We start from the raw sequence: 7,614 nt of genomic DNA, 5'->3' as shown, positions 1-7,614 counted from the left end.
TCGGCCTCCCAAAGTGCTGGGATTACAGGCGTGAGCCAACACACCTGGCCTCTAGTTTTTCATTCTTTAAATCACTTTTATTTGTGGGTGAAGAGGTCAGCTATGCATTCTCTTAATCACTTTCCAGGCTAAAGTTGTCTCATATACAGCACACTGGGGGCTCAACAAGTACCTATGACTATTTGAGACGACATGAAACTTTTCTCTGATAGAATCAACTGCACCCATATACCTCTCTACTGCCGCATCTTTGCTGATGTGAGGTGTGCTTGCAAATTGTAAGCTTCCATACCTTAATGACTGCTTGCTTACTTGGGTATCTATGTGGTTTTCATTTTAACCTATAATATATGTCTGGCTATAGCAGTTTAAGAATTACAGATTTACCACTATCACTCATCTGTCATTTGTCAGACTCACTGGAGCTGGCATATTTGAAATCACAGTTTGACTAGTATGTTAACTATTTGTTTTTCTCTCTAGCTTCTCCAAAATCTGTGCCAGAATAGATAATCAGATATGGATTCTATTTCAGTCCTTTGCAGATATGCAGTATCTGTACTACTTTCCTTCCTAGCATAAAGAAAACTACACTTCCCAGCCCTCTTGTAGGTAGGCGATGGCTAGTTCTGACCAGTTAAACATGGGTGGAAGTAGTGTGTGTCACTATCAGACTATCTCATGACAAACCCATTTCCTCTAACACAGCACCGTGCAGGAGGCCTCAGCTGAAATGGTGCAGCCACAAGATCAAAGTGGCTTTGATCTTGAGTATGTGTAGGTCAGCTGGATCTACAGTGGGCTTTGTATGATCAAAAAATAAGATTTTATTATGTTAAGCCACTGAGATTTGGTTGTGCTTTTTTGTTTTTAACCACAGCAGAGCCCATCCTGCCGTGACTGAGTGAAGATTTCGCATTTAACGATAGGCTTTTAATAAGCATGCAGAGAAAAAGAATCATCTGCTTGAACAGAGATGCTGTATCTACTGCTGAGTCAAAATAGAAAATTTTAAGGCTTTTTTGGATTTGAATTTTAAATAAGACTTTTAAAATAAAGCTTTTATTTTGGTTTTAATATAATTAGGATAATTTGAATTTATCCTTGAGCATGAGAGTAAAAATAGTTTGAGACTTTCTGAATCATTGGCTGATTCTGCCTGAAGGACTTAATCACTTCCATTATTTGACTTCAGGTACAACTTCAAAGGGGAAAATTTAATGGGATGTGCACATGTTGGCTCATATGTAGTTCTGATTGGGCCAATTTGCAGGACAAAATGACTGTCTAGGTTATGATATAAATTTAAAGGAAGCCAGGACATTCAGAGGAAAAGCTAGCATATCATGTTTGCCTTACTTAGTTCTTACCTTTGCAGTTTTAAAAATAGGCTTTATTTTTTTAGTGTAGTTTTATGTTCACAGCAAAATTGAGCAAAAAGTAGTACAGAGAGTTTCAATATGTCCCCTGCCCCACATATGCACAGCCTCCCCCACTATCCTATCCTATATGTCATGAGATAGTACCTACCAGAGTGGTACATTTGTTAAAATCGATGAAACTATATTAACATATCATCACCCAAAGTGCATAGTTTACATTAGGGTTCACTCTTGGTGCTACACATGCTCTGGGTTTGGACAAATGTGTAATTACATATTCCCACCATTGTAGTGTGGTAGAGTATTTCCCTTGCCCTAAGGTCTTTTCTGCTCCACCTATTCATCCCTCCCTTCCCCGTAACCCCAAGCAATACTGATCTTTTTTTTTTTTTTTTTTTTTTTGAGACGGAGTCTTGCTCTGTCGCCCAGGCTGGAGTGCAGTGGCGCAATCTCGGCTCACTGCAAGCTCCGCCTCCCGGGTTCACGCCATTCTCCTGCCTCAGCCTCTCTGAGTAGCTGGGACCACAGGCGCCGGCCACCACGCCCGGCTAATTTTTTGTATTTTTAGTAGAGACGGGGTTTCACCGTGGTCTCGATCTCCTGACCTCGTGATCCGCCCGTCTCGGCCTCCCAAAGTGTTGGGATTACAAGCGTGAGCCACCGCGCCCAGCTAATACTGATCTTTTTACTGTTCATATTTTTTAAAATTGTAGTAAAATACACATAACAAAATTCATCTTAACCATTTTTAATGGTACAGTTCAGTGGTATGGTATTAAATACATTCAAAATGTTGTGAAACTATTACCACCTTCCATCTCCATGAACTTCATTTGTAAAACAGAAATTTATACCCATTAAACAATAAAGCCCCTTTTCCTCTTCCCTTCAGCACCTGGCAAACACCATTCTAGTTTTTTTGTTTGAGATGGAGTCTTGCTCTTGTTGCCCAGGCTGGAGTGCAATGGCGTGATCTCGGCACGCTGCAACCTCTGTCTCTCAGGGTCAAGCGATTCTCCTGCCTCAGCCTCCCGACTAGGTGGGATTACAGGCGGGCACCACCATGCCCGGCAAATTTTTTGTATTTAGTAGAGATGGGGTTTCACCATGTTGGTCAAGCTGGTCTTGAACTCCTGATCATAGGTGATCCACCTGCCTGAGCCTCCCAAAATGCTGGAATTACAGGCATGAGCCACCGTGCCCAGCCTCCCATTCTAGTTTTTTTTTTTTTTCTTTCTTTTTTGAGACGGAGTCTCACTCTTGTCATCCAGGCTGGAGTGCAGTGGCACGATCTCGGCTCACTGCAACTTCCACCTCCCAGGTTCAAGCGATTCTCCTGCCTCAGCCTCCCGAGTAGCTGGGATTATAGGTGCCTGCCACCACGCCCAGCTAATTTTTGTACTTTTAGTAGAGACGGGGTTTCACCATGTTGGCAAGGCTGGTCTCGAACTCATGACCTCAGGTGATCCACCTGCCTCGGCCTCCCAAAGTGCTGAGATTACAGGCATGAGCCAACACGCCCAGTCCCATTCTAGTTTTTGTCTATTAAAATAGACTCATATAGTATTTGTCTTTTTGTGAGTGGCTTCACTTAGCATAACGTCCCCAAAGTTCACCCATATTGTTACCAGAATTTCCTTGTCAGGCTGAACAATACTTTATTGTTTGCATATAACACAGTTTCCTTATCCATTCACCCTTTGATGGACACAGGTTGCTTCCACCTTTTATTGTGAATAATGCTGCCATGAATATGGTTGTACAAATATTTCTTTGAGATCCTGCTTTCAGTTCTTTTGGATATATATTATACATAGAAGTGGGATTACTGGATCATATAGTAATTCAATTTTTTTTTTTTTTTATTTGAGACGGAGTCTCGCTCAGTCGCCCAGGCTGGAGTGCAGTGGCGCGATCTCGGCTCACTGCAAGCTCCGCCTCCCGGGTTCACGCCATTCTCCTGCCTTAGTCTCCCGAGTAACTGGGACTATAGGCGCCCGCCACCGCACCCGGCTAATTTTTTGTATTTTTGGTAGAGACGGGGTTTCACAGTGCTAGCCAGGATGGTCTCGATCTCCTGACCTCGTGATCCACCCGCCTCGGCCTCCCAAAGTGCTGGGATTACAGGCGTGAGCCACCGCGCCCGGCCTTTTTTTTTTTAAATAGTAGCCATCCTGATGGGTGAGACGTGGTATCTCGTTGTGGCTTTGATTTGCGTTTCCCTAATGGTCTGTCTCTACAGTTTTGCCTGTTCCAGAATATCATTCCTTTGCAATTTAAATGTGAGGATAAATTTATGCTATTGTTTCTCAAACTTTTTTGTGTTACAATACCTCCTTTTGAGTGACAAATTTCAACTCAAACTTACACTTTTTTACTTAGGAAGAGGATTTAGGAAAGCCACTTAGAGTAAAAGTTTTTAAACAACTGTAAAAACTAATTTGCTTCATTGCAACATTTGAGTTTTGTCGAATAAATATTTGGCCAGATTTCCTGCCTGTTATAAAATGTTTTATAACTAGTAACCAATTACCTGAGGGCCTCCAGTGCAGCTACTAAAACGTCTCTATTTTATTTGGGGGTGGGGGGAAACATTTCAATCCAAGCACAAAGAAAAACAAGTACTGCTGAATACCTAGAGTTTGCTCTATCTTTATCTCAAATTAACCAGTTAGTTCCTGAGCTGTAGAAAGGAAACCATTTGAGCTTATAAAACTATTTTAAAGTGATTATGGGGATTTTTAAAAATCTCATAGCTTTTAATCATGATTTTTCATACCTTAAAGAAAAAAACCCTACTTTTGCTTTCTGTTCCACAGAGATATTTTTCTTCTGAGACCAGTTTCCAATGAACAGAGGGCATCACCATTTTGCTCAGTTATTTTACCATTAGCAGTGATCGGTAACCTAAGTAGAGAGACTGTTCCATTACAATGACACACTAAAAGCATAAACTAAGGTCTTTTTGTGCCAGCTGCTGGCCTGTCTGAATTAATGCTTTGTTGTTCCGTCTACAACAAATGATGTCATGCAAGTGATTTATTTTGTAAGAGTACTCTGTAATGAAAAACTTGATTGAAGTTAATTGTGGACTGCCTTCATGGTGGTAAGGAGGCTAGGCTGAGGCTGAGCTATGACTAAGCTACTTTACATTTATTTTACCTTGCTGTCATATAGCAATTAGTCTTCAGCCCTTCCACTTTATAATCCCAAATGACTAGGCAAAACTCTCCTAAACTCCCAAACAACTCACTAAAGCAAAACAACTATTACTAGGAGCTTAGAGAAGGAAAGAGGCAAGAATGATTTACTTTAATGCCACCTTCCTTCTGCTAAATTTAAAGACGTGAGAAAATCTAATTTATAAAATTTCATTTGGCAAAAAGAAAGGGTAAAAAGTTTACCTGGAAATCAATTGTCCTACATTAAAGTAAAAAAGGCCAGGCACAGTGGCTCATGCCTGCAATCCTAGCACTTTGGGAGGCTGAGGGGGGAGAATTGCTTGAGGATAGGAGTTCAAGGCCAGCCTGGGTAACACAGGGAGACCTCATCTCTACAAAAAAAAAAAAAAAAAAAAAATTAGCAGGACGTAGCGGCTTGTGTCTGTAGTTCCAGCTACTCAGGAGGCTGAGGCAGGAGGATTACTTGAGCCCAGGAGGTTGAGGCTGCAGTGAGCTGTGATGACACCACTGCACTCCAGCCTGGACAACAGCGTAAGACCCTGTCTCAGAAAGAAAAAAAAGAAAAAGTAAGCTCCCTGAGGGCTGCAACTGTTTCTTCATCACTGTATCTCCCCTGCCCAGCAGGTGATTAGGACATACTAGATAGTCATTGAATAAATTTACTAATGGAATGATACAAGATGAAAGAGAGCTGACACAATATCAGTTTATTTCAGTGACTGTGTTTTTTAATGTCTCTTAATCTGTTCTTGTGATCTTTATATTCTTTATCTCTTTGGATATTTAAATATATCTTAAAATACTTTGGGATTGTTCTGTTAATTCTTGTGGTGGTCCCATCTGCTAGTTCACTAACTCACATGTGGTTTGCACACTTTGACTGACTGCATCTTTTTTTTTTTTTTTTTTTTTTTTATTATACTTTAGGGTTTTAGGGTACATGTGCACAATGTGCAGGTTTGTTACATATGTATCCATGTGCCATGTTGATTTCCTGCACCCATTAATTCGTCATTTAGCATTAGGTGTATCTCCTAATGCTGTCCCTCCCCCCTCCCCCCACCCCACAACAGTCCCCGGAGCGTGATGTTCCCCTTCCTGTGTCCATGAGTTCTCATTGTTCAATTCCCACCTATGAATGAGAACATGAGGTGTTTGGTTTTTTGTCCTTGCGATAGTTTACTGAGAATGATGTTTTCCAGTTTCATCCATGTCCCTACAAAGGACACGAACTCATCATTTTTTTATGGCTGCATAGTATTCCATGGTGTATATGTGCCACATTTTCTTAATCCAGTCTATCGTTGTTGGACATTTGGGTTGGTTCCAACTCTTTGCTATTGTGAATAGTGCCGCAATAAACATACGTGTGCATGTGTCTTTATAGCAGCATGATTTATAGTCCTTTGGGTATATACCCAGTAATGGGATGGCTGGGTCAAATGGTATTTCTAGTTCGAGATCCCTGAGGAATCGCCACACTGACTTCCACAATGGTTGAACTAGTTTACAGTCCCACCAACAGTGTAAAAGTGTTCCTATTTCTCCACATCCTCTCCAGCACCTGTTGTTTCCTGATTTTTTAATGATGGCCATTCTAACTGGTGTGAGATGGTATCTCACTGTGGTTTTGATTTGCATTTCTCTGATGGCCAGTGATGAGGAGCATTTCTTCATGTGTTTTTTGGCTGCATAAATGTCTTCTTTTGAGAAGTGTCTGTTCATGTCCTCTGCCCACTTTTTGATGGGGTTGTTTGTTTTTTTCTTGTAAATTTGTTTGAGTTCATTGTAGATTCTGGATATTAGCCCTTTGTCAGATGAGTAGGTTGCAAAAATTTTCTCCCATTGTGTAGGTTGCCTGTTCACTCTGATGATAGTTTCTTTTGCTGTGCAGAAGCTCTTTAATGAGATCCCATTTGTCGATTTTGGCTTTTGTTGCCATTGCTTTTGGTGTTTTAGACATGAAGTCCTTGCCCACGTCTATGTCCTGAATGGTATTGCCTAGGTTTTCTTGTAGGATTTTAATGGTTTTAGGTCTAACATATAAGTCTTTAATCCATCTTGAATTAATTTTTGTATAAGGTGTAAGGAAGGGATCCAGTTGCAGCTTTCTACATATGGCTAGCCAGTTTTCCCAGCACCATTTATTAAATAGGGAATCCTTTCCCCATTTCTTGTTTTTGTCAGGTTTGTCAAAGATCAGATAGTTGTAGCTATGCGGCATCATTTCTGAGGGCTCTGTTCTGTTCCATTGATCTATGTCTCTGTTGTGGAACCAGTACCATGCTGTTTTGGTTACTGTAGCCTTGTAGTATAGTTTAAAGTCAGGTAGCGTGATGCCTCCAGCTTTGTTCTTTTGGCTTAGGATTGACTTGGCGATGCGGGCTCTTTTTTGGTTCCATATGAACTTTAAAGTAGTTTTTTCCAATTCTGTGAAGAAAGTCATTGGTAGCTTGATGGGGATGGCATTGAATCTATAAATTACCTTGGGCAGTATGGCCATTTTCACGATATTGATTCTTCCAACCCATGAGCATGGAATGTTCTTCCATTTGTTTGTATCCTCTTTTATTTCATTGAGCAGTGCTTTGTAGTTCTCCTTGAAGAGGTCCTTCACATCCCTTGTAAGTTGGATTCCTAGGTATTTTATTCTCTTTGAAGCAATTGTGAATGGGAGTTCACTCATGATTTGGCTCTCTGTTTGTCTGTTATTGGTGTACAAGAATGCTTGTGATTTTTGTACATTAATTTTGCATCCTGAGACGTTGCTGAAGTTGCTAATCAGCTTAAGGAGATTTGGGGCTGAGACAATGGGGTTTTCTAGATATACAATCATGTCATCTGCAAACAGGGACAATTTGACTTCCTCTTTTCCTAATTGAATACCCTTTATTTCCTTCTCCTGCCTGATTGCTCTGGCCAGAACTTCCAGCACTATGTTGAATAGGAGCGGTGAGAGAGGGCATCCCTGTCTTGTGCCAGTTTTCAGAGGGAATGCGTCCAGTTTTTGCCCATTCAGTATGATATTGGCTGTGGGTTTGTTGTAGATA

This window comes from Symphalangus syndactylus, chromosome 5 (genome assembly GCF_028878055.3).
Source record: "Symphalangus syndactylus isolate Jambi chromosome 5, NHGRI_mSymSyn1-v2.1_pri, whole genome shotgun sequence".
NCBI classification, from domain to species: domain Eukaryota; kingdom Metazoa; phylum Chordata; class Mammalia; order Primates; family Hylobatidae; genus Symphalangus; species Symphalangus syndactylus.
Note: the sequence above shows the minus strand (reverse complement) of the source record.